We start from the raw sequence: 27,230 nt of genomic DNA, 5'->3' as shown, positions 1-27,230 counted from the left end.
GTGAAATATATGTTTTAATTGAAAAAATCTTTCACTCTCTTTTCAACGTCTTTAAATTATAAAAGTTTGACTTGTAACTTATGGTTGGTCTTCATTGCATCCTGTTTAAGAAGTCTTTGCCTCTCTCTAGCCATGAAGATAAACTGTGTCCTCTTCTTTGCACATAATGATTTTACATCCCATGTAACAAATATACCTTAATTGGAATTAGTTTTTGGATTTTGAACAAGAAAGATACTAGGATTTATATCTGAACTTAAAATTTTTTAATACAGTCATTCAATTCACAATAACAGCAGCACTGAAAACTTTTAGTAAGAAAATAATTTTTCAGAGGCTGTGGTGCTGGCTCAGTGGGTTAAGTGCTTGCTGCACCAGTGTGAGGACCAAGGTTCTGACACCCATATAATGATGGATGGGCATGGCAGCCTGCCCAGAGACCCTGCTTGACGCAGGGTTCCATGGGGCAAACTGGCTAGCTAGAATAGCCAAATCCGTGAGCTATGAGCTCAAGTGAGAGACCTTACCTCAGTAAATAAGGTGCAGAGCAATCAGTGAAGGCACCTGAAATCAACCATTGGCTTCCACACACACCCATATACATGTGTACCCATACAACATATAAATGCACACATCCCTACCAAACACATATGTGAAAAAATGCTGTAGAAATATTTATTCACTCACTTTAAGAGGATGGGGTGATAAAAAAAATTTAGCACATAGAATGAGGACACAGGAACAAAATGGGATGTAGTGAAAAAGGCTACAGCTATGGTAGCATATTCAAAGAAATCATCTCACATAGTTACCAGGAGCAACTGATTGCCCTTAAGCTCACAACATCCTCAGAATCAAATGACAATGTCAAATGCCCAAACTCCCAAGTGTTGCCAGTCTTGCTATCAGGAGGCTTCCATTCTAGTGAGAGCGAACTTATGTCACAGTGAGATGGGGAAGTTCCTTGAATATCAACCTTAAAATTTTTGACATTTTCTTCTGATGAATGAGCAGTGAAAATTCACTACCTGTTTTTCTAGGTTTCTTAGTAGACTCACAGAGGACTACTATTTATAACACCTTGGGTTATAGATTATTCAGCCATGATCCCAAGTCAGTAATGGAACTTCTGAGAGTAGATAGGTGGCTATGGGAAATGATCTAGTTCCTTAATCCAAAGAATTCTTAGAATACAAGGGGCAGGGCAGGGCAGGCTGGAGATATGGCTTATGGTAGAATAGCTGCCTAGAATGTACAAGGCCCATTCATAGAAAGAAAGAGAGAGAGAGAGAGAGAGAGAGAGAGAGAGAGAGAGAGAGAGAGAGAGAGAGAAGGAGAGAAAGGAAGGAAGGAAGGGAGAAAGAAAGAAAAGGGAGGGAGGTAAAGAGCTAGGAAGATGGCTTAACAGTTAAGGTGCTTGCCTGCAAAGCCAAAGGACTCAGGTTCAATTCCCCAGGACCCATGTAAGACAGATACACAAGGTGGTGCATGCGTCTGAGTATATTTGCAGTAGCTGGAGGCCTTGGTGCATCCATTCTTTCTCTCTCTCCCCCTGTTTTTTTCTCAAATAAATAAATAAAAGTAAAATATTAAAAGAGAGAGAGAGAATGCCCAGATTAATTTACATTTATATCCATCCTCATTAACTCAATGCTCCCGCTAAGTCACTCAGCTCAGTTTGGTTTTCACAGTTCAGTCAGTTACATCATACCAAGGGTGGGGGGGGTGAGGTGTGTACATGCATGTGTATTTGTACACTAATGGATCACTAAAGTTTTCCCTCTTGTAAAGATTTTGTGTTGTAGCCCTGTCTTTCTTACATCTTACGTCATGTCTTGACATCTATTCAGCCCTACCAGAAGCAAGCCCATTAACTCTTTCAGGCCTCTAGGGTACAATTCATGCCATTCAGGAACTGCACTTTGCACACATACCATTCATGGATGCTTTTTAGTTCAATACACTCATGGTACATAAAACAGCTCCCTGAAAGCCTAAGAATTAACCTGCATCCCTCACTAAATGTTTTGCTCAATGCAGGGGATTGATTGACTGAGAAACTGGAGGCCTCAAAGCCCAGTATGACTCAAATGGCACTGAATTTTAGTGACACATGCAGAAACAGACATGTTGGTTGTATAAGACAGATTCAGGTTCACTGAGATGAACTTCCAGACCAGGTACAGTTATACAGGAAGGGATTTATAAAAGCTTACAGATCCAGGAGAAGTTCCACAATGGCAGAAGAAGCTGGCCTGCCTTCACAGGACCACGCAGAGAGACAGAAGCACAAGCCAAAAGCCACAGTACACTTCAGGAACTCCAGCTAGGCACACTTTGCATATCTTTAGATCAAAATCGGAAACCCATCACCACAACTTAAGATCCACACAGTGACATTGCCTCCAGCCAGGTAGCCAGAAGATGCAAACTAAAAACAAACAACTGGATATATTGGGGGCCATCTATTCTATTCAAACCACCACATTCCGGGCCCCTGGCCCCCAATAGATTTATAACCATCACACATTGTAAATTGTACTCAGTTCAATTTCAAAGGACTCCACTGTCTTGACCAATTTCAGATATTAAGACCTGTAAAATCAAACAAGTTAAACAATTCTAACATATAAAGGTACAGAGTAAACATTTTTAACTGGTATAAGGCCTGGCAAGGAGAGACTAAAACAATGCAAACTCCACCACCATCAAACAATCAAACTTCTGCAGTTCAAGTTCAATACAACCAGGGACTGACAGTCTCCAGATTTTCCAATTCCACCCCTCCATCTGGGCAGAGTAGCCAGGGAACACTTCCATCTCAGGCCAACAGTGCACTCTATGGTAGCACTTGCATAGTCCTGGTATATCCAAAACATCTTGAGGTCTTCATGCAAACCACTGTCCATCTTCCAAAGGCTCTTTCAGCCTATCAGGGCATCATGCCCTGCCTCATGCTGCATCTCAGCAACAGCTCCTGGAACCATGTGCAATTCATGACCAGTCCTCACATTTTCCAAAGGCTCTTCCAGCCTATCAGGGCATCAGGCCCTGCCTCATGCCACATCTCAGCGGCAGCTCCTGGAAGCATGTGTAATTCACAACCACTCCTCACATTTTTCATGCTTCTGAAACTAATACCAGGTGTGTAGGACACAGTCATATTCTTAATTCAGGGATGAAATAAATCATAGCCTTGAAAAGCAGGTTCCTTCTCCAATCAACTCTTTCCAAAAGTGTTTGCATTTCTATGATAGTCTTTCCTCAGGCATCCTTTCCATGGTCCTTTAAGATTGCTAATATGTTTGACAGTAGCAGCTTTAGTAATCTAAAGCCAGTCTCTGTGCCAGTAAATTTAACTTGCTTAAAGTTTTCCATCTTAAAATCTTAAGTCTTTCAGGTCCAATATGTCTAGCCAAGCACATCAGTCCATTACAAATTTAACCTTGATCAAACTCTCTGGGCCTGGGCAGCAGGACACAGCCAGCCCTTAAGCCAGTAGCTCAGTTCCAAAAAAGTCCTCTGCAGTCTTTCCTTCCCCTTAGAAAGCTCATAAGCCAAGCCTCGAAGTTCAATGCTATCTGCACTTAGAATTCTCAGACTCTCATCAGAATAGTCCATAAAACTTGGCTTACCATTCCAAAAGACATCTTCAGCTGCAAGCACCAAGTCCATTCCTATTCCTCCAAAACAAAGGTTCCAAAATATCAACATCCACATGGTCAGGTACATCTCACCCCCCTTCTGGTACCAAATTCTGTATAAGACAGCTTCAGGTTCGCTGAGATGAACTTCCAGATCAGGTACAGTTATGGAGGAAGGGATTTATTGAAGCTTACAGATCCAGGGGAAGTTCCATAATGGCAGAAGAAGCTGGCCTGCCTTCACAGGACCAAGCAGAGAGACAGAAGCACAAGCCAAAGGCCAAAAGCCACAGCACACTTCAGGAACTCCAGCTAGGCGCACTTTGCATATCTTTAGACTTTGGTATACAATGAACTGAGAATCCCAAGAAGGTTTTGTCCATAGTTACACGATAAGTTTGTCTCAAACAGAGACCTTTTCCAGGTCTACAATTGTTCTGACTGGAGTTCTGCCTGTGATGTCTCCCAACTCACATTCTTACAGGGAATAGGCTCATGGGAGTTGTGGGGACCAAGGTAAACACCATGTCCTTAGGCCCTTGTGGGTCTATAATTCTGTCCGTTTCCCACACCCAGTGCCTCTGAAATGCAAATGGTGATCTGTTCCATTGAAAACCCTGCTGGAGTGAAACAGAATTTTTAATAATATCTTAATTTAGTTATTTATTTGAGAAAAAGAGAGGGAGAGAGAATGGGTGCTTCAGAAGAACTCCAGACACATGCAGCACTTTGTGTATCTTGCTTGATGTGGGTATTGAGGAATCAAACCTGGGCTGGCACACTTTGCCAGCGAGCACCTTGAACCACTGAGTCTTCTTCTCAGACACACACACACACACACACACACACACACACACACACAATTTTAAACAGAACCCGTAAGACCATCACTTCCAGTTTTCTTCCTGGACAGCAGTATAGTCCCCTGACCACACCAAAACAATAGCCTTTCTGTATTCGGTTACTAACAGCATTTTTGCAACTTCAACTCTAGAAAACAAGAGCTTTTGAGAACTGAAAGAAGACAAGGCCAGGACACACGCCTCAGCTGTCTCAACAGAACGCATGGCACAGACCCGTGTGAGGCTGCCAGGCTGCCACCCAGATCATTAGCCTGACCGCTCAGGAGTTGGATTTCTTATGAAATGAAAGTCTCAGGTTTAAAGCACTGTGGCTGGAAAGTGGTCTGAGAATAAAGAATATGAGAAAATTTCCAGTGACCAAACCCCTCATGCCAAAGTTCAAAATAATAAACATTTCAGCTGAAAATGAATTTAAACATCAAATGATCCAAACCTCATCTACTGCTGAGGAAACTCAGGTAGATGAGAGAGGTGACTTAGCCCAGCCACATGACTCATTAGTGGGATAATTGGTAGGTGAAGGCATTTGAAATCAAAAGAAGCAGAAAAGAATACTTAACATGACCTCAAATAATAAAGCATTATTGGGGTGGGAGATGGCTTAGCAGTTAAAAGTACTTGCTTGCAAATACTACCAGCTCTGGTTTAATTCCCAGTACCAGCTTAAAGCTAGATGCACAATATGGCAAATGTGTCAGGAATTTGTTTGTGACAGCAAGGGCCTATACACACACACAAACATTTTATCTTATTTTTCTCTCTCTTTCTCAAATAAATATTTTTAAATAAAGCATTATTTTAATAACACATGGTTTGAAGATGCCAGTGGTAATGATGCTAGATTCTTCTGGCTCCTAAGTGAGTATCTGGTAAGCTTATCTTCAGGCTGGCAAACACTCCTTAGATCTGTCTTCCATCTTCTCTGCTCCTTTATCTTGGGGCCCCCAGTACTCTCTGCCTTCGCTTCCATGACTGTTTTTAATATGAACTCTTAATCTTACGATGTCCTTCACTCTTCTTGTTTATTCCTTCTTATTAGACATTCTCCTTCCAGTAGAGGACTCCTTTCTTGTTTTCTGCGCCTCCTTCGTTTTGCCCATCTACTGGGGAGGGAAGATCTGATGTCCACATAGCAACTCTGCAGTGGTTCCTCAGAGCTCGGACATCAGACCTCAGGGTTTTCAGTAATAATAGTCTTATTCAGGGAGGGATCCATCTTGGCAACTAGGATGGGAAACAAAGAGAAGGCTAGGCAGTCATCTTTCCTGAATGGTATTTTGGGCAAGGAAATTGCTTAGGACATAACAGACTCTTTTTCAAATTAGTATTTTGGACTAGAACTCATGTCTTCTCAATTCCATTGTAACACAAAATGAGAAGAAAAGAAAACAACAACAACAAAAAAAGTTGCTAAAGCTAAAAAGCCTAGATTTTAATTAATTGACTCCTTTTTAAATTTCTTTTTATGTTTTAGAGCGAGAAAGAGAGAATTTGTGTGCTAGGGCCTTAGCCATTTCTATTGAATTCCAGATGCCTGCCCACCTAGTGGGCATGTGTGACCTTACGCTTGCCTCGTCTTTGTGCGTCTGGCTTACGTGGAATCTGGAGAGTCAAACATGGGTCCGTAGGCTTTGCAGGCAAGCATCTTAACTACCAAGCCATCTCTCCAGCCTTATTTACTCTTATTTTCAAGAGTTTATACTTTGGGCAAGTTAGAAATAAAATTTTCTTTATCTATAGCACATAAATTATAATAGTACCTGTTTTATAAGATGGTGGAAAGACTGTGTGTAATTTATATAAAGTATTCAGAAGTGTTTTTGACACAAAAGCACTCAATCAATCTTAGATATGATTAAACAACTTCTTTCATAGTATCCATGGTGGTTTTAAACTATGTCTACAAATTCTTTGAACATGTTCTTACAAACAATGGAGTCTAATTCTCATCCTTTGACTATGGTATACATTACCTACTTATTTCTAATGAGTAGAACACAACAAAATATGAGCTACAGAACTTACTTCTAAAGCTAAATTAGAGAAGGTAACATATGGTTGACTTTACTGGAAATCTTGCCCTTAGAACAAAGATAGTGCACCACGAGGAAGGCCAGGACCTATCCTGAAACCTCACAGTGGTGCTTTGGCCAACAGCCTCAGCTACAGGATCAGCTAACAATTATTATCTCCCACAAGCTCTCAGTGAATAAGCCTTCAGACAGTCCCAGACCCAGATTTCAAGACTTCCAATATAATGGCAGGGTGTTGCAGTCAGCTTCACATTGCTGGCAAAAACCACCCAACTAAGAGAGCAGCATGTGGGAGGAAAGGGTTTGTTCTGGCTTATAGACTCTAGGGTAAGCTCCATACGGTACAGGAAAATGATAGCATGAGCAGAGAGTAGACATCACCTCCTGGCCAACATCAGGTAGACAGCAGCAACAGGAGAGTGTACCAAACACTAGAGAGGGGAAGCTGGCTATAACACCCATAATCCCACCAACAACAATACACTACCTCCAGGAGGATTCAACTCTGAAATTGCCACCAGCTGGAGACATAGCATTTAGAACACATAAACTTATGGGGGTCACCTCAATCAAACAACCACATTTCACCCCTGATCCCCATAAACTGAAATGATACACAATGTAGCATAAAATGCATTCAGCCCAACTTTAAGTCCCCAGAGTTTTTATAATTCCAACGATGTTCAAACTTCCCCATAGTCCAAGGTCTTTTAACTGAGCTGGAATACTAAAAAATAACAATAATGGCACAGAATCAACATTCACACTGCAAAAGTTGAGATTGGACATAGCAAAGAAATATTTAACCAATACAAGATTTAAAACAACAGGGCAAACACAAAACTATGTAGCTCCAAATCTGACAACTCTTACACTGACAAGTCTCCAAGTCCAGATAATTCTAGCCAGTGATGAGTCTCTAGAGTTCCAATTCTACCCCTCCATCAAAGTTACTTGCAGTCCCAGAAAACTGCATCTGGTGCCAGCAGCTCTCCTTGGCAGCCATCTCATAGTCCTGGTATATCCATTAGGTCTCTACTACAGCTCATATTTATCCTCCTGGCTCTATCGGACCACCAAGCAGGTAATCCAATAAGCCATTTTCACACTGCCCATGGCCATTTCCAAAATATAAAACTATGTTGCAAATTTAATTACCCTCATGTCCTGCATGTGTCATAATCCACAGTACTATGGGGGCTACCAGCTTGTTATTATAGGGGGGAATAAATCAGACCTTGAAGAACAGGACACTTCTAAAGCATTCAGTCCCCTTCAAAAGAGTTTTCATTCTTGTCCAGTTTCATTCTTGTTGTCCCGGTGCAGATCGTCTGGCCAGATCTCAATTATTGTAATTTCTCAAACAATTGCAGCTGGATGGGCAGAAGTTTTGGCCCGAAGATTTCATTTCTTTCTATGCCATATCCCTCTGCTCACACCAGCCCATGTCTATGCAATGCATCCCTACACAAATTCTCAGGAGAGGGACTTAACAGCAAGCTTCTCTCACAAACTGCTTCTAGTCCAGTCCAGGAAAATCTCTTTCTCACCTTCTTAATGCAACCCTCACAGTCCATAGTTCTTACTACTTCAGGTCTTTTAACTCTGACCAGAATGGTCCATCCAGCTGTATTTACAGCACTGAAAGACATCTCTTGGGCTAAGGTTTCAAATCCTTCCACATTCCCCTCACAAATCAGTTCCAAATAACCAAAGCCATAGTCAGGTATTTAGCAGTAATGATCCAATTTCTGGTACCAATATTGCTGTTGCAGTAAGCTTCATGTTGCTGACAAAAAGCACTCAACTAAGAGCAGCATGTAAGAGGAAAGGGTTTGTTTTGGCTTTACAGACTTGAGGAAAAGTCCCATGATGGCAGGGGAAAACAACGGCATGAGCAGAGGGTGGACACCTCCTCCTAGCCAACATCAGGTGGACAATAGCAACAGGAAAGTAGGCCAAACACTAGCAAAGGGAAGCTGGCTATAGCACCCATAATCCCATCCTCAACAATACACCATGTCCAGGATAATCTAATTCTTAAATTACCATCAGCTGGGAACATAGCCATTAGAACACATAAGTTTATGGAGGACACCTGAATCAAACCACCATGCAGGGTGAGAAATTATGCCATGATTATGATTCCTAATCCCCAAAATTTGTGAGCTTTATCATTTTTAACCTAGACCACTTAGTTGGGGATAACTTAGTCAGTCATAGTTTGGTGTTTTGTTTTGTTTTTTTTCACCCATATGAGCATGCTATTTGTGAGGACTCTGACAGAACTCAGGGAACACTTGATGGTTTCTAGAATTTGGCTTCTATACTGCAGTACTTTGTAACTAGGCAGTAAATTATGATAGTCTAGGACATTTTCTACCTTTTCAAAACTTTTATTGACAACCTCCATACCTACAGACAATATACAATGGTCATAAGGTCATAATCCCTCCTACAACACTACCCTTATCCTTTCCCTTATTCCCCACCCACTAAACCCCTTCTTTCTTTTCTTTTTCTTGGAGGTGGGGTTTCAAGGTATGGTCTCACTGTAGCCCAGGCTGATCTGGAATTCACAATGTAGTCTCAAGGAGGCCTCAAACTCTCAATGATTCTCCTACCTCTGCCTCTCAAGTGCTTGGATTAAGGACATGGGCCACCACACTCAGCCCTGAATCCCTTCTTCTTTCCAACTAGTCTCTCTTCTACTTTGGTGTCATCATTTTTCTCCTCTCCTCTTGTGCAGCTCTTTCATGTAGGCAGCATCAGCCACTGTGAGCCCATGAATGCCATGACCACTTTATGTCTGGAAGACAGTACCTTAAAGCACTCTTTCCCTTTCTTTGGTTCTTATATTCTTTCTTCCACCTCTTGCACAATTGTCCCTCAGCCATGGAAGGTGTGGTACAGATGTCTCATTTAGAGTTGAACACACTCCACACTCCACTGTCATTTCTTTTCAGCAATTTGGTGAGTTTTGAGTCACTCCTGTGGATACCACCATCTGAAAAGAGAAGTTTCTCTAACCAAAACAAAAATGACAGTAACCTTAATATATGGGCATAAACATAAGTAATTAAAGGGTCATTTGGAGGGCATGATATATTCATTTAGCCAAACAATAGTAATAGATTACTCCCTAAGGTTTATTACCTCCCTAGCCATAGGCTTTTACTTAGGTTTTTAGTTCCAGGAATTAATTCCCTCCCATGAAGTGGGCTTCAAATCCAGTCAGAATGCATTTGGTTTCCCCTAAAACAGACATGCCACCATTAGACCAGTTGGCACATTTGGCCTGGCCAAATTTGGACAGCCATGTGGCTTGCAGTATACACTACTGGTTAAGACCATTGGTGACTTTTCACCCCCAATAGGCTACAGAGATAACAATAAATTTGTCTACCTGATTTCATTTTCTTACTTTTCCCTGCCCTGCTCAGAAAAGCTATGGCAAACAGATATGGTTAATTAAAAATCAAATAAAGTTATAGGCCAGCTCATCTTTCACAGTACAAGTCCTTCTTTGTCTTAAAGTCAATTTCTAATCTCTAATAACCACAGTTAGTTTTGCTTTTCTCCATTTGCTTTATGGCATTAGTGAAATGAATTTGGGCTTCTTCTTTTTTTTTCTATTTTATTTCACCAAGAGTTCATTTCCAAATGTAAACATAAGGACTTGTGTTCCTAAGCCTTTTTGATTCCTAAGATGTATTAGTCTCTCTCCCCCTTCCCCAGTATGATAGAAAACCTTTAGCAGATAATTTTGAACCTTAGGGAAGTGGCTCCCAGAGCACACATAAATAATTTATACTCATCAACACTTGCCTAAATTAATGGAAATGATAATGTACAGAAAGCATTTTACTATGCTTCCAAGTCTATTCACTGGAGGAACATCACTGGTACCCATGGATGTGCAAAGAGCTACCCTCATGGATGCCAATTCCAGATAGCAGTCCTATGTTTAGTTTCCTGAGGAGAGCTAATAACTGCTTTCCTACGATGTGAGGTCTATTCTCTACCACATTCTGTTACTACTGCACTGACAAGGGTGTAAATAGAGCTTTTGGATGGAGCCCTTAAATTCAAAGACCCAAATGAGGGGAAATGAAGCAGTTCAGAGAGAAGGAATCAGACTGGTTGGTGATTCATTCATCCTCAGGAAGAAGGCCGGACGTGACCTCTTATGCACCTTTTAGCCCTATTTTTGTTTTTTTGGTTTTTTTCGATTATTCAAATACTAATTTGTACTCAAACATTACTTGCACCTCAGAAATAATGTTTGAAAGTTTTGGCTTTGAAGTTTTTCTCTAGCAAATTCATATAACATGGACACAGCTAAGTTTAAACCACTCTCTTCATGAAATTCTTTGAAGTTCATATCAGGCCTAGAGTAAGTTTGAGCAACATTAAAACTAAACCAAATATAGCTCTGGAGTTTAGGTCAGTATCTTACCTACAGTGAAATACAATACCTCTTGCTCCTGGGGGTGAGAAGAAAGGCTATATCCTTGACCTTAAGTGACCTATTCTCCATCCGTTGTAAACATGACTGGCTGGCAGTCGTGTATGTGTGTGATAAACTCCACCCCCACATCCTCATACCATGTTTGGAGGAACTTAGAGGCACTTCCTGTCTAGGGTCATGACCCAAGGCCAGAAATTGCTTAGGCAGAATTAGAACAACAGTATTTTCTAGAGGAACTGGCTCATCCTTAAGCCCTTCTGAACACCCACTTCTTCCTCCCAGTGCCGAAAAATTTAGAGACCAATCCTGAGAAGAGATTAGCAGGGAAACTGAAGAATCTCATTGAAGAGACAAAGCCCACCCTGGTACCATTTAGCTGTCTAGCTCACCCTCCCTTACCTGATACCATTTATCTGTTCAAACCCATGCTCCTAAATGCTCGTTTCTTGGTGCTTGGTGCTGCTTCTTTGGCACATATTCTCCTAGGGGCAAGAGGAATGGATCAAAGACAGGATTATAGGCCTTTGAAGTCATGACATTCCTTACAGATCTGAAGGCAACTTTATAGGACTGTGAGTAAGGAAAAAGGAACCTTGTGAGCTGAACGTTCTGAAATGAATCCATCTAGATATCCAGGCATAACAGGAATATTTAGATCTTGAAGGAGACATTTTCCAGCTTACCAAATGACTTGTTTAATTAACTCAGGCATTTTAGTAATAAGTAATTGAAAACCAAAACATCCACCACTGAACAGTAAGCAGGTCATCTGTTTTTATCATGGTAATTTCTGGGTTATTGCCAGACATCTCCTTAGTTTTGCTCCATGAAAGCCAAGCCTTCTGACTGACATGTACTTTACATATTCACATATTGTCTTTCACTAATAAGCAAGTGAGATTTGAGGACAAATCATAGTGAGAAGAAACTTTGCTCCTAGAGATAACAGCAGACAACAAAGGCTATGTTCACAATCCATAGTCAGTTCTTTGGAAAAGAATGAAAACCTACTTGAAAATCTATATCCTCATTGTGCCATGTTCAGTGGTTTCCATAGATTATAATCACACCTCTTTGCTGGCAAACATAAAGATAAAAAATGAATATTAAGACCACTGTATAATTCAAGTTATTTCCTAGGATGATGAAAGTTTGACGAATTCCTCCTTTATCATCATGAAATACCTAATGAAGCCTTCAGGACTTGTGAATGTGTTCCTGTTTCTTCCATTGTAACTCTTCGTGTCTATGAGTCTCAAGGAACTGGGAAATTAGAGCTCCTAAACAGGTAGCTTTCCATATACCTGCATGAGCAGTGGGCCCGAGACAACTCCATTGCCTCTTCACAATAAGTCACCTTCCTCAATCACCCACACTCATCCCAGAGAATTTTCTTCAAATCAAGGAACCGGAAACCAAGTATCCACGGAAACCAAGTAGCAAATGTACAGGGACCAAGGCAACTGGAAACTACTGGCCTCGGTTGCTTCTGCAGTTGCTTCTTAACTGCGGCCAGTTTTCACACTGAGAGTTTATAAACCTCATATTGCCATGTTTTCTCATTTAAAAAAAGATTACAAAATTCCTAGACGAGAGTGTTATTTGCCAACTTATAAATGTTTGCAACAAGTTAACTTTTATTAAACACCATGGTAGGAGACAAAAGCACATCTGTGCATATCTCCACCAATTTGGGACGTGTGGTTTACAGTTTGATCTTGGCACACACAGACACACATGAACGACGCATATTGTTGCATATCCATCATGAATTAATCCTTGTTCTCCACAGTGAGAGATCCCAAAAAGTGATTTTGTCAAAGTTTCCATCATCCTTGGAAGTAACTTGAAATATTCCTAACCTTTGCTCATTTATCAGTTTAGCTTTTAGATATTTTCCAGTCTAATGGTTCATATATGTGTGTGTGTGTGTGTGTGTGTGTGTGTGTGTGTGTGTGTGTCTATAATGACTACTGGATGTGGTGGCTCACATCTCACATCTATAATCCCAGCTTGGGAAGCTGAGGCATGAGGGCCACCATGAGTTCAAGTCCACTTTGGGCTATAGATGAGTGGATTCAGAAAACAAAATCAAAAAAAGTTGAATGCTCACCTTTCACTGGGATATCTTTTATCATTCCCATCTAGGCTCTGGGAACACTGGGGAAGGGGATAGAGGAAAGATAAGAGCAGGAGGGAGGGGTGAAATGTCATGGAAACAGTTGCTCTTTCAAATATGCGTAATGTGACTGTTGCCCTCTTCTTAGCAGCCGTGGTCATTGCATAAGACCTGCACAAGGTTGGCCCTTTCAACGTTCTCCTGGTGTGGGGAAGGGCTCATGAGGTCTGTGGTGGTTTGATTCAGGTGTCCCCCATAAATTTAGGTATTCTGAATGCTAGTCTCTTCAGCTGATGGCATTTGGAAATTAAAACCTCCTGGAGGCATTGTATAGTTGGGGCAGGCTTATGGGGTGTTATAGCCAGTTTCCCCTTGCCAGTGTTTGGCACACTTTCCTGTTCCTATTGTCCACTTTAAGTGGGCCAAGAGGTGATGTCCAGCCTCTGATCATGCCATCGATTTCCCTGCCATTGTGGAGCTTCTCTTCAAGCCTGTAAGCCAAAATAAACCTCTTTTTCCCACAAGCTGCTCTTGGTTGGGTGATTTCTACAGCAATAGGAGCCTGACTGAAACAAGCCCCACCCCTTCCCTGGTGCCCCACCCCCTCCCTATATGCTGCTCAGCTGCTGGGAAGAAATTTTCTTCAGTGGTAGAGCCACTGCTAAGTCACCCATACTTCTGTAAATAACACCCATGCTCCTGTAAGCAGCCCTAATTAAATTCACTGGATCACCCAAGCAACCAAAAAGTCCATGAAAGTAGAATAGGAAATAGTTTAGAAGAAGAAAGAGATCAGTGGAAGTGGGTGGGGAATAAGAGAGGATAATGGGGAGGGGGGGAATATAATCAAAAACATTATAAACATATAGGGAAAATAATAAGACCCATTATTTATAATTATACACTAATAAAAACTTAAAAAATAGGGCTGGAGAGATGGCTTAGCGGTTAAGCGCTTGCCTGTGAAGCCTAAGGACCCCGGTTCGAGGCTCGGTTCCCCAGGTCCCACATTAGCCAGATGCACAAGGGAGCGCACGCGTCTGGAGTTCGTTTGCAGAGGCTGGAAGCCCTGGCGCGCCCATTCTCTCTCTCTCCCTCTATCTGTCTTTCTCTCTGTGTCTGTCGCTCTCAAATAAAAAAAAATTAAAAAATAAACAACAGAAAAAGAGAGGCAAAGTTAAAGAAATAAATAAAGAAAGAAAGAACCTTACTTTAATGGAATACAACATGGATTTTTAAAATGAGGTTTTCATTCACTTACTAAAGAGTTTTATTTAAACACTAAAAATGAACATATGTAAGTTTTTTATACATGTATATGTATACATGTATATATAGATTACATGTATTCATTCAATGAAAAGTAAGGAATTAATGTTCTGTTGTGGAAAAAATTGTGTTTATTCTTCATAAACACTAAACTCAGAGAGCTTGAGTCATAGAGCCATAAGTAACACAAAGGGAGGTTGGTTTCCTCATCTGGGTGAGGTAAGCAGTTACTCACCAGCAGGTAAGGTAGGTGCTAGGGCGTGTACACAATAACAACCTTCCAAGTGCTTATTATGCCACAGTGCTTGCCTTTGTAAGTCTAAATGAGAGAAAAGTGAATGGTAAACGTATTAAACCTTCCAGATCACATGTTGTATTAAAGCTATTAGGACAAAGTTTGCAATAATCAACAAAGCTGCCACTCAATCTAAATGTGAAGATGGGGTATTTAAACTAAAGAGGGACTTCTAAGACAAGTCAAGGAAGCTCTATCCTGACTTATAGTGAAATACAAAATGTCTACCCAAAAATGTTCTTCAAGGAAAAATTTCATACTCTGTTCAAACACATTTTCAGTGTAGATTCCCGGTATGTGATATGCACACAGAGCGTACAGTAGTGTCATTTGCAACATGGAACAGTCGTATCTCTTTCCTCCCTCACAAACAACACACTTCATGTCACTGTGCAATTTGTAGAAAGGTTTTTCCGTGCTCTGAGAATTGGGAGTCATTATGGGATGCACATTGGAAACAGTTACTTGTTCAGAATAAGCTGAAAGCTAAGGGCTATTATTTCCAGTCTAAATTGTTCTAATGGGATTGGGTCAATCAGTTCCTGTTCAAGATCTTTATATTAAAAATGGTTGCTTTTTTTCTCCCACTGAAGATTTCTTTTGCTTAAGAACAGAGTAATTGCGTTTGCAAGCTCCTGATGCCTCTGTATGAGCTAGACTTCAATATTATAGGCTACATCTCAATGTAGGTGCTAAAATCAGGAACTATTCAGAATGAATTTGGGAAACCAATTTATTGTTTGATTATTCTATGCACACCATAAGTCAGTTTGCCTCTTCACTTATGGAGCAGGTACTACGAGCTCTAATTAAACAATCACGTGGAGTTGGGCTTTGGAAGGGGAATCCCATGGACTCATATCCTCCTTTTCGCTAGTTTCCAAAATTTGAAAATAACATTACTATTGGCATTAAAGTGTAATTGTGAGAATTAAAGAGAAAGTGTTTATAAACACTTAAGCATGATACTAAAAGAAAATGATGACAAATATTTTTAAAGTAGTTTGTTAGAATATAAACCACATAAATGTCTTTCCAAGAGAAATTTATAATAAAATGAATTTTGAGTCGTAAAGGGGATCATTTCAATTCACTTGTAAAGTAATTATTGGATCCACTTACATCCTGTTAAATAGACATTAGAGGAAGTCAGTGTTTTAGTTTAGGCTCTTGCACTGGGCACAATGTATGAGTCTATTTTAAAAGATACAAATAAGAAGCACACAAAGAAATGCAGAGGGTGAAGTCTGGAAGGTTCCTAAGTCCAAGAGCTGTAGTCCCTATGGTGTGGAGTGTGATACCTTCCTGGAAGATGAACTTCTTTTCTTCCTGCAAGACTCCATACATTGGGGTATCTGGAAGTCCCAAACCCTATGTTTTTCAAATTATTTTAAGATTTAATTTTATAATATGCCAAAAGCATGGACAGCCTTGTTGAAATGAAATTGGAAAAACAAGGTAAGTTTCAGTGCCAGACAGTTGCATAAAAAAAATCTATCAAGATCTGCAAGGCCTACCCAGACACTTAAATATTCTTTGCTCATGGACATGAAGTAAGATGCCTTCTGACATGGGGTCACATGATCTGTTACCAGACAGGTCGGGGGACTTAAAATTAGAGTGTCATAGGCTCAGCAGTACAGCACTTGCCTGGCATGCGTGAGGCCCTGGCTTCATTCCCAACAGTGCAAATTGTGTGTGTGTGTGTGTGTGTGTGTGTGTGTGTGTGTGTAGTTTCTATGGCCTGCTCTAGAGAAGAGATATTCTAATTCCTTTGGCCTTGGGGACAGAAATGAACAGGCTAAAGAAGAACAGGAGATGCACATGAAGGTGGGGAGAGGAATACAGAGGCCTGGTTCTGAGGTTTAAAGTACCCTCATTATTCTGATTAGGAGTACTATTCCAGAGGCCATAGACAAAAGACAAATATGTATATATGTCACATTCTAAACAATAACCAATAACTGTACACTCACCCTTCTGACAACCACATTTTTTTTTGTTTTGTTTTTGTGAGTGTAACTATTCTGTCTCCTATAGAGACTTCTACATTATTTGTCTTTTTCTTACTGGTTTATTTTACATAGCATAATAATCTCAAGGTTCACACATGTGGCAGCATGTGTTAAAGTTTCTTACTTTTAAAGCCTAAGATTACATTGTATATATAGACCATATTTTGCTTATCAGCTGCCAATGGACACTTGGATTGCATCCACTTTGTGGCTGTTGTGAATGATGCAGCAATGAACACAGCTAGACACAAGTCTCTTTTAGACACGATCTCATATGGTAACAATATTAAAATGCTTTGAAGAATTGTACTACTTTTCAGAGAACTCATACCATATTAGATTCCTACCAACAGTGCACAAGAGTGCCCATTTCCTTACATACTTGCCAACACCTATTACTTCCTATTTTGTTTTATTTGGTAGTAGCTATCCTAATCCAGGTGCAGTGGTGTTGTTACTGGTTTTCAGTGTGGAGTTCATTGTTTCCCAAATACATGAAGTAAAGAACAAAGATAGTTGAAGGGCAAGCAACATTTTATTTAAAAGGAAAGCTCTCTGTGGTGGAGAGAGGTCCTGAAAAAATGAGTGGCCAGCCAGCATACGAGACTGAGGACTTTATGCACTGAGAAGGAGTTTAACTAGTTACTCCCTATATGTAAATGAGGCATCAAGTTGGGTTGTGCTTTATTGGTTAAGTTTAAATTACATAGAGATTTTGATTGGTTGGTTTGTCAGGCAGAAGAGCAGACACAGAAATGAGCTCTCCAATAGGATCAAAAGCCCATTAAAAATTTTCTCGGAGGAGGACCCAGGAAGTCAAAAGAGCTGAAGGCTGCCTCTGATCACCATCTTGATGCATGAGGTTAAGGTTTAGACTGGAGCCAGGGCAGGTTGACATTTATGTTCTTTTCTTAAAAAAAAAAATTGTATTTATATTGCCTTTATTTGTTTGCAAGTAGAGACAGAGCCTCCAACTACTGCAGATGAACTCCAGATGCATGTGCCACTTTGTGCATCCAGCTTTACATGTGTGCAAACCTGAGGCATTAGGCTTTGTAGGCAAGCACCTTAACAGCTGAGCCATCACTGCAGCCCAGCATTTATGTTCTTTTGAGCCTGTGTTCCAACCTATCTACCTACAAAAGAAGGCGACCCTGCTCCCAGTCCCTATCAGTGTATCATTGTAATTTTGATTACATTTCCCCAATAATTGGTCATGTTGGGCATCTTTTCACTGACTGCTGGCCATTTGTTTATCTTCTTTATAGAAATGCCGATCCAGATCATCTTTCAATCAGGTTGTTATTGGTGGTGGTGGTGGTGATGCTGACTTGTAGGTGTTCTTTTTATATACTGCATATTAAGCCTGTGTCATATATGTGATTTACAAATGTCTTCTCATTCTAGGAGTTTCACTCCATTATATTTCTTTTTTTTGCCTGTGTAGGTGTATGATGTACATGCAGATGTGCATTCATGTTCAGATGTGTTTGTGCACACATGTGTGTACAATTAAGTCATGCATTGTGTGTGTGCTTTTATGTGGAGGCCAAAGATTGGCATTAGGTGCCTTCCACAATGGTTTTCCACCTTATTTGTTAAGACAGGGTCTCTCTCTTGAACTGGGAGTGTGCTCACTACTTCACCTTAGTCTAGCTAGCCAGCTTGCCCTAGGGGTATTCTGCCTCCATGTTGCAAGATCTGGGTTCGTGTGTGGGTAATATATGCACCTGGCATTTGCTTGGGTTCTGGGGACCTGCACTGTAGTCTTCATACATACATGGTCTGGTAGTTTGAATGCATGTACTCCATTACACTCAGGAGTTTATTAAAAGTTATAACTTAGATCTCCAGCTATCTGGCTGGAGGAGGTATCACTGTGAGAAGATCCTGGGATTCAACCCTTAGGTATTACTGGGGGCAGATCTGAATTCTAGCCTTAGGTCTACAGAGTGTTTCAGCTCTGCTGGGGTTCTTGAAGGAGTGTTCTTGCTTACTCATGCTTGTGGTGCTGGTAGTGGTTTCTCTCTCTGCTTGGATTTATGAAAAGGGGCCAGATTCTTCCACCATTATGGAAGGTCCCCTGGATATGCAAGCTTCAAATAAATCCTTGCCTCCCAGAAACTACATCTGGTCTGGAGGTTCATCCCAGCAACATGAAGCTGACTATGACATATGGTAAGCACTTTATCCACTAAACCATCTACGTAGCCCCCATCATATTTTCTAATGCAAAGAAACTTTTAATTTTGATGCAGTCTAATTATTTTTCCTTTGGCTGCTTGGTTCTGATGCCATGTCAAAGAAAGTTTTACGAAATCTAATGCCAGGGAGCTGCAGCTGGTTAAGGTTTTAACAAGCTTTATAAGGTACTAGATTCTATGTTATAAACACACTCATTGTAAGTATTCAGCTCACTGTTCTTCATTAATTTATACAGTTATGCAGCTATCACATATTCCAGGTAAGAACTTGCTCATCACCCTAGAAACATCTTGTGCTGGGTTAGAGTTGGTTGTCTTACTGTCCCCAGGCTTTTGCTAGCAGTGGTCCATTATCTTTATCTATTGATTTGCTTACATCCAAGTAAATTTTAAAGGCTCTTTAAAAAATAACTTTTGTTTTAATGTATACTTTCAAAGATTATTTGTATTTGGCAGATTGTGTTCTGTAGACAAAAACAGATATCTAGCATTTCCACATCATAATCTCTCATCATACTTTATATGTGTTTAATATTTTTCACTAACTTTCCATCTTTAGTGTCATTTCATTTTTATATTAATCTTTGTCAAAAAGAAATTTTGAGAATTAATTTTTGTTAGTAAGTGGTACACTTGAAATATTTTACTCAAATATTGTTCAGTTCCTGGTGTGTCTCCTACCCTGAATCTAATTTCCTTCTAAAATAAGGCATGACATTTCCACTATGGCACCCAGGTGAGTTAGATGCCTGTCCTAATAAACAGCCACCTGTCAGGATATGCACAGGCTTCCATGGCATGTACTCTTTCCTACTTCTTCCCTAACCCCGAGACTGAGCTGTTCTCGGCTGCTCCATCCCATTCATCTGTGCTTAGCACATACCACTCCTGTTCTGGGTGAAATTCAGAGCCTCTGGCAGAGCCTTAAACATGCTATAAGTGGATTCCTTCACTGCACAGCAGGTAGAGCCTCGCATCATGCTGATTCTTCACTATTGATTTCTTCCAAAGCCAGGTAATTAAAAATGAGGTTAAGGAGGAAATAATAGGAACTTTAAAAAAAATAGCAAGGTATTCTATTTTATTTTGGGGGTAAACAAATTGTGTCTCTGGCATTCAGGTTAAATTTAGAAAAACCTTTGTTTAAAAAAATACAAGAAACACTAGGGAGATGGATTTTTAATTTCCTGATGCTAAGGTGATAAGTTCAAATCCTAAGGTATAGGGTTTAATAAGAAAGGTCAACTTCAGACTAAGAGCTTTGTGGTGAGCTAACCCATGACATGAGTGAGTTTCAGTTGGAGATGATACCTTTAGTAGATGAAACCACTTCATTCCAGTGTAAACATGAAGTCTTGAATCATAGCAAAGCAATAACATGGGAGGATCTTATTATAGAGCTGGTTGTTTCTGGCTGATGAGGTACAGAGAGGAAATGAATGCAATTGTTTAGAGGCCAATGAGTATCCAGGAAAGGAGACCATTCAAATCCTACTGATGAGCATCACCATTACTAGATGGTCCTGAGTGAGAACAATAGGCAGGGAAGGGCCTCAAGGCATTTCTCCTACATGAATCCTGGGAGACTTCTAGACACCTGGCATAATGCATAACCTGCCCAGGTTCTCTAGTACTATAGAGATGCTTTGATGAGCAGCTATGACTGTTAATACAAAGGAAAGCAATCTCATTTAGTCCCAGGCATAAAGTGATATAAAGCAGTCATGGCCAAGTGTCACTCTGCAGGGGAGATTTCACCACCTCCATCCCCTTCACACTGGTCCTGAGACTTTATTGCCAAATCTGCACGGAGACAGGATGCAGAGGGCCTGTGAAAGGCTGCCTGCTTTCAACAGAACCTGGTGAGTTTGGCTTCTTCAGCCTTTTCTCTGTGAGGGTCTTGGCAGCCAGCTTGGCGATGTTTCCTCTTCCAGACCCCCTTTAAAAAATAGTAATAACTTAAAACAATAAAACATGTGATTTTTATTTAGGTTATAATTTCAAAGGAAACTGTTTTGCAAGAATGCACATGACAATAAAAATAAAGTCTTGTTGACACATCTTTGATGAGGAATGGCCTTCAGGTGGTAAGTCCTCCTGTGCTGGAATTTTTTTATCTATACTAAAATTTCTCTTATGCATGAAGTGAATAACTTGTCAAGGGGTGAATCAAAGATATTCTGCTCAAGTCTTAAGAAAGGGCCACATACCGACAGTGGCTAAAGCCTATGGTATCTTTTACAGCAGACATGATAGGTACCCTTTCTCCAAACAAATGTAGGTATTAAGAATTAATGATATGGAGTTGAATAAGGAAGACATGTTTCCTATATGGAAATGGCCATTATTAAAAATGAAAGTTTCCACCACTCAGGAGGACAATGCAAGAGGATTAAAAGTTTGTGGTCTACTTGAACTATATAGCAAGACCCTGACAGAGAGAGAGAGAGAGAGAGAGAGAGAGAGAGAGAGAGAGAGACAGAGACAGAGAGACAAAGAAGAGAGAGAGAATGGACTATGGGCTGCCTTGGGCAAATTTGTCAAGAGTAATTTTGATCTTTGATCCTTGGCCTCCCCTTTTTATACCCTTCTTTTCATATTATTTTGTTCTCTTTGTATTGCTCATGTGAAAGCCTGTTATTAGATTCTGCAAGTGAGAAAAAATATGCAATGCTTATCTTTCTGAGTCTGGTTTATTTTTCTTAACATGATACTCTACAGGTTTCATCCACTTTACTGCAAACAGCATGATCTCATTCTTCCTTTTGGTTGTGTATATGACACATTACAGATCACATTTTCTCTATCTGCTCATCCACTGAAGAGCAACCACTTAGGCTAATTCTATGTCTTGGCTATTGTGAACAGTGTCATGATAAGGACAGGTGTGAAAGTCTCTCTGGTGTAATGGCTAACTTACATTCCTTTGGGCACATGCCCAAGAATAGTATAGCTGCAGTAATTAAAATTTTAGTTTATTTTTTACATATGTGTATCGTATGTATAGTTTGTTGTGTGTGATATATGCACATGTGTGTTCAGATTGTACACACTCCATATATATGCCTAGGGAAGCCAGGAGAGGACTGTGGGTGCCTTCCTCTACCACTGCTCTGCTTTTCCTCCCTGAGATGGAGTCTGTCACTGAACCTGTGGAATTTTCCAGGTAGGCTGTGGGACCAGTGAGCCCCAGAAATTCTCTAGTTTCCTCTCCCCTCAGTAGGAACAGAGCTGGTATGGAAAATTCATAGAAGGACCAGTGGACAAGGCCCTTGGCCACTTGAGAGTAGAATTCTAGCATACTGTATTTTGATCTATAATGCCCTGGGGAATGTACATGATTCAAGAGAAGAGTTTGGAAAGACTGGAGTACTGAATTGGATTTCCCATAGTTCTGCAGGTAGGACTAGAACTACTTATATTTCACTATAAAAACGCAGAAGACATGCTGTGACACTCAGCACAGACAGTAGTACTTCTTATCTCCTGTACAAACTGTAATATTTATAGTTAAAAACTCTTAAATATTTTGCACTTGATTTCTACAATGATGTAATTTAGCCAGTATTTAATGAAGGGAAACATGTAAATCCAATGCTCTCTTGAGTGTTTATAAGCTCAACTATCCTGGGAGCCATCATCCTGGGAGCCATCTCCCAAGCCCAGCTCTGAATTCAGGTGTGGTGATGAATGTCCATGGTCAACTCGACTGAATTAAAATCACTGTAGAAACACACCTCTGGTGTGCTTATGAGGGAATTTCCAGCAAGGAAAGTGTGAGGCACCATTCCATGGGCGAGGGTCCCGCACAGAACTAACAGTGAAAAGGCAAGTGGAGCACGAGCATCCGTCTCTCTCTGCTTCCTTCTTGCGAATGCAGCGTGACCAGCAGGCTCACACTCCCACTGTCATGCTCTTCCCACCGTGATGGACTAACTTAACTGAGCCAAACTAAACCTTTGTCTTTAAATTGTTTTTGTCAGGCATTTTAGAACAGCATGAAAAAAGTAACAAATATACCAGGCTTAAGTTTAAAATCTGCAGCACAGACATTCTCATACGGTTTCCTCCAACAAGTCAAGAATGATGGGTCACTACATCACTGTTTTGGGGCAACTCTTGCTAATAAGGACTGACATATTCTTTAGATGAGTACAGATTGTTTTAAAAGCAGGAGACTGGAGAGATGTCTCCCTGGGGAATACCCACAGAATGGGAGAAAATATTTGCAGGTTATCCAACTGATAGAGGCCTAATCTCTAGAATCTACAAAGAACTCAAAAGTCTAAACAATAAGAAGACAAATACCCCACTCATAAAATGGGGCACAGAGTTAAACAGGCAATTCACAGAGGAAGAGATACAAATGGCAAACACACACCTAAGAAAATGTTCATCATCCCTAATCATCAGAGAAATGCAAATTAAAACAACTATGAGATTCCACCTTACCCCAATAAGGATGGCCAACATCAAAAGGTCAAATGAAAATAAATGCTGGCGAGGATGTGGAGAAGCAGGGACACTCATTCTCTGTTAGTGGGAATGCAGGATGGTACAACCACTTTGGAAAGCAATATGGAGGCTCCTGAAAAAGCTGACTATAGAAATACAAACAGACCCAGTTATACCATTGCTGGGCACGTACCCTAAAACCTTCAAACCAAAAGCCAGAGAGATTTGCTCAACCATGTTTGTAGCAGCTCAATTCATAATAGCTAAAAGCTGGAATCAACCCAGATGTCCATCATTAGAAGAATGGATAACAAAGATGTGGTATATCTACACAATGGAATTCTATACAGCAGTAAGAAAAAATGACATAAAGAAATTTGAGGAAAAATGGTTGAACCTGGAACAGATCATTCTCAGCGAACTTACTCAATCACAGAAAAAAAATCGACACATAGTCTCACTCATCTGCAACACCTAACCTGAATTTGCCCAAGATGCCTTACATACCCACAAAGCGCCTCATGGACTAGACAATAAGGTGGATAGGAGGGCGGGGAGGGAATCAAAGGGTGGAAAACAGTAATCCAGACCCAAACGACAATGGTACCATAAAATTCTACTTCCTAAAAGACAGACCAAATGGCTGAACCTTCACTAGACCCTTACAGGAAACACCTGAACCACAAGACACTGGAGAGGGTAGGATCAAGACTGACCTAAATCTCCTACATCTTCCCTCCCTCCCTCTCCCCCTCTCCCCTCTATCTCTCTCCTCTCTAACTCTTGTATATTAGTTATCTTTTTCCTCAATTTCTTAGTGGACACTGACCTGTAACCCCCACTTCCAGCTTGGGCCTACCATCCACAATGAGCTTTTGATCAGAGAAACCTACAAGGTTTCCCAAAACAATGACAGACTTCTGTCAGAGTACTTGATGACCCACCAAAGGCCAGTGATAAGACCCTATTGCTGAAGACTCCATACACAGCTGACGCGTAAAATGGAATGACATGGCTGGAAGCCAGGAGAGAGTCAGTCCCCAGACAGTCAGCGTGTCTAGTGCCAGAAGGCGCTACATAGGCGACTGGGGGAAATGACCAAGATCTGTCCAAGCAACACATTGTTTAACCTAATTCGCAACAGATAACCAGATGTAATGCCCACACAAGTGCAATAGTGGTACACAGCCATGGTGAGGAATCAATTGCTCTTGATTTGGCTAACTGATCCACTCAGTGGTACTAGACCCTTAGCTGGAGCTGGGAAACAAGTCAGAACCATACCCAAACACAAGCCCACTCTACAATATCAAGCTACCATCAATCACGGGGTATAAGAGGGCCTACACCTATCAAACTGTCTATCAAAAAAGTAAGTGTTATCTCAATTTTCCGGGTGCTAACTTACTCTCCATTGGAGAATCTGCTTCTCTTTTCCAGATAGATGCAGATCCTAAGAAGAGAGCTGCCCCAACATACCTCAAAAGGGGCCCAACTGAAACTAAGGACAACTGGCGAAATAAGCAAGGGTGATGTTTTCCTGTGAACCGGATACCAGTACAAAGGGGAAGGAGATCAACGCAGAGAAAAATCAACTCCTACCAAATCAGAGAGCCAAAGCCTCAGAGGCCCCCAACACCTCAGCACTGAAGCAGACCAAAAATGAACCCAACATGGCTCAGGGAAATCTTGCGGAAGAGGGGGGCGGAAAGAATGTCAGAGTTACATGTTGGGTCATGATTTGCAGAGACATTTATCATACTAATAACTGGGGGCTAACTCCACAATGCACGACCCATTTTCATTAACAAGGAGGGTCTAATGGGAGGGGGTAGATCACAGATGAGCCTAAATACTGGTACCAAACTGCCTGTATTCACTGAAATGAAAACTAATAAATTAAATTTAAAAAAAAAAAAAAGCAGGAGACTGGAGAGATGTCTCCCTGGGGAAAGTGCTTGCAATACAAGCATAAGCACCTGAGTTCAGATCCCCAGAACCCTCTTAAAGACCAGGCATGGTGGTTCACACCTGTAATTCCAGCAAAGGGGAGGTAGAGTTAGGAAAGTCCCTAGCCAAATCAGTGAGCTCTAGGTTCAATGAGGGACCTTATTTCAAAAGTGAATAAATAAATAACTTGGAGAGTGATTGAAGAAGACAATATTTATCTCTGGCCTCCACATGTAGGTACACACATGTGCACATACATCAGTACACATGCATGTGCCCACATGCACATGAAAACACACATACACACACAGCTCATATGCCCAGAGAAAACAAACCTCTAAGACTACTAAGAAGATGTACATAAAGGGCTAAGTGCATGCCTGGCACACTGTAAACATAAATGTATGACTCTGCTAGGTGGCTGAAATATAAATAGGATATGTGTGATTTTGTATCTACTTTCCTGCCTGTGATTTACTGGCTAGCATAATAAATGCCATGGGCATTATGACCAGATTTACACATTTACAGCTCCCACACTCTCCTTCACTAGGCAAAAGCACTGTATTAAGACCCAAATTAATGATTTCTTATTTCTAAAATTGTTCTAAATCTAGGACATCTCAAAAAATTACTTTCCCAATGTTTTTTACTCTAAGTTCTCCCAAGCTATTAATTTTCTACATAAAATAAACATAATTAAACTTTTGCTTGACGAAAAAAATAACAGCTGCAGTCATGAGACCAGAATTCAGTCCACATAAGAGGCAGTTATTGTGAATTTCTCTCTAAAATATTCAAACTAAGCATATGTGGAATTTAAACTAGTTTAACTCAAAAATGAAATCCTTTCAGGCCTATAGACTATATAAACATGAGTAAACCCCTGCTATTTTATGCCTCCCTCACAAATTGTTTCCATGCATGTCTCAAGTGCCAATCTGCTTTCATGAATTCTAATTACCATTGGCACCAGCTGGCCACTGGACTGGAGGGAAGGGGGGTACATTTTGACATTTGTCAAACCCTGTAAAGGCTGTGAAATTTGCATCTGAGATTGGCTTTTTGAACACAAGAAAAAGCTGATAAGAGACCAGACTTGCTGGCCAGTCCAGTAGCCAAGACTGCTTCTGAGATTTTCTACAAAGACAGAAGGAAGAGTCCCTGCAGTTAACAAAAACTGCCAGGAGAAAGGAACTACTAGAATCACGTACTGACTTGATCTGTGGGAGAATTCTTAATGCTTAACAAAAAAGAATCGAAGAAAACATTGGCCAACACTGGTACTGCTGGAAACCATGGGTGCTTCCTGGTGGGAGTAAAAGTTGAATGGGCATGACCTCTGAGAGGTGGAAATATGGAATACAGTAGCCCCCTTATCAGAAGGGGGTACATTGCAGGATGTCTAGAGATGCCCTAAAATCATTGTAGTTTTTAATATTCACATATGCCTGTAATAAAGTTTAGTGTATAAATTAGACATGTATAATATACAACGATCACCCACAAAATAGAAGTGTTATAACATTATGTTACACTAAAATTTGTGTGGATGTGCTCTTTATCTCAAAACATCCTATACTATACTCATTTATCCTCATCTTGTGATGATAAAATATGGCATGTGCTTTTGTGGTATGGTGTAGAGGGGACAATAAACACTATGGCATAGTGTTGGGCTACTACAGAATGGCTACTCAGATACAAGCACTGTGATATTGTGGCAATGCCCAAGACAGCCAGTAAGGAAGAATCAGATTGGCAGCATGGAGATTATGACATACTAGACTAATGTGCAGCATAACCTAGGCTGGGCAGAGTGGGACTGCATGAAATCTCATCATGCTACTCAAATGGCCACGTAATTAAAACTTAGAAAATATTGTTTCGAGAATGATTCTTTGTTTTCACA

This window comes from Jaculus jaculus, chromosome 1, assembly GCF_020740685.1.
Source record: "Jaculus jaculus isolate mJacJac1 chromosome 1, mJacJac1.mat.Y.cur, whole genome shotgun sequence".
Lineage (NCBI taxonomy): Eukaryota > Metazoa > Chordata > Mammalia > Rodentia > Dipodidae > Jaculus > Jaculus jaculus.
This window is presented reverse-complemented; position numbering follows the sequence as displayed.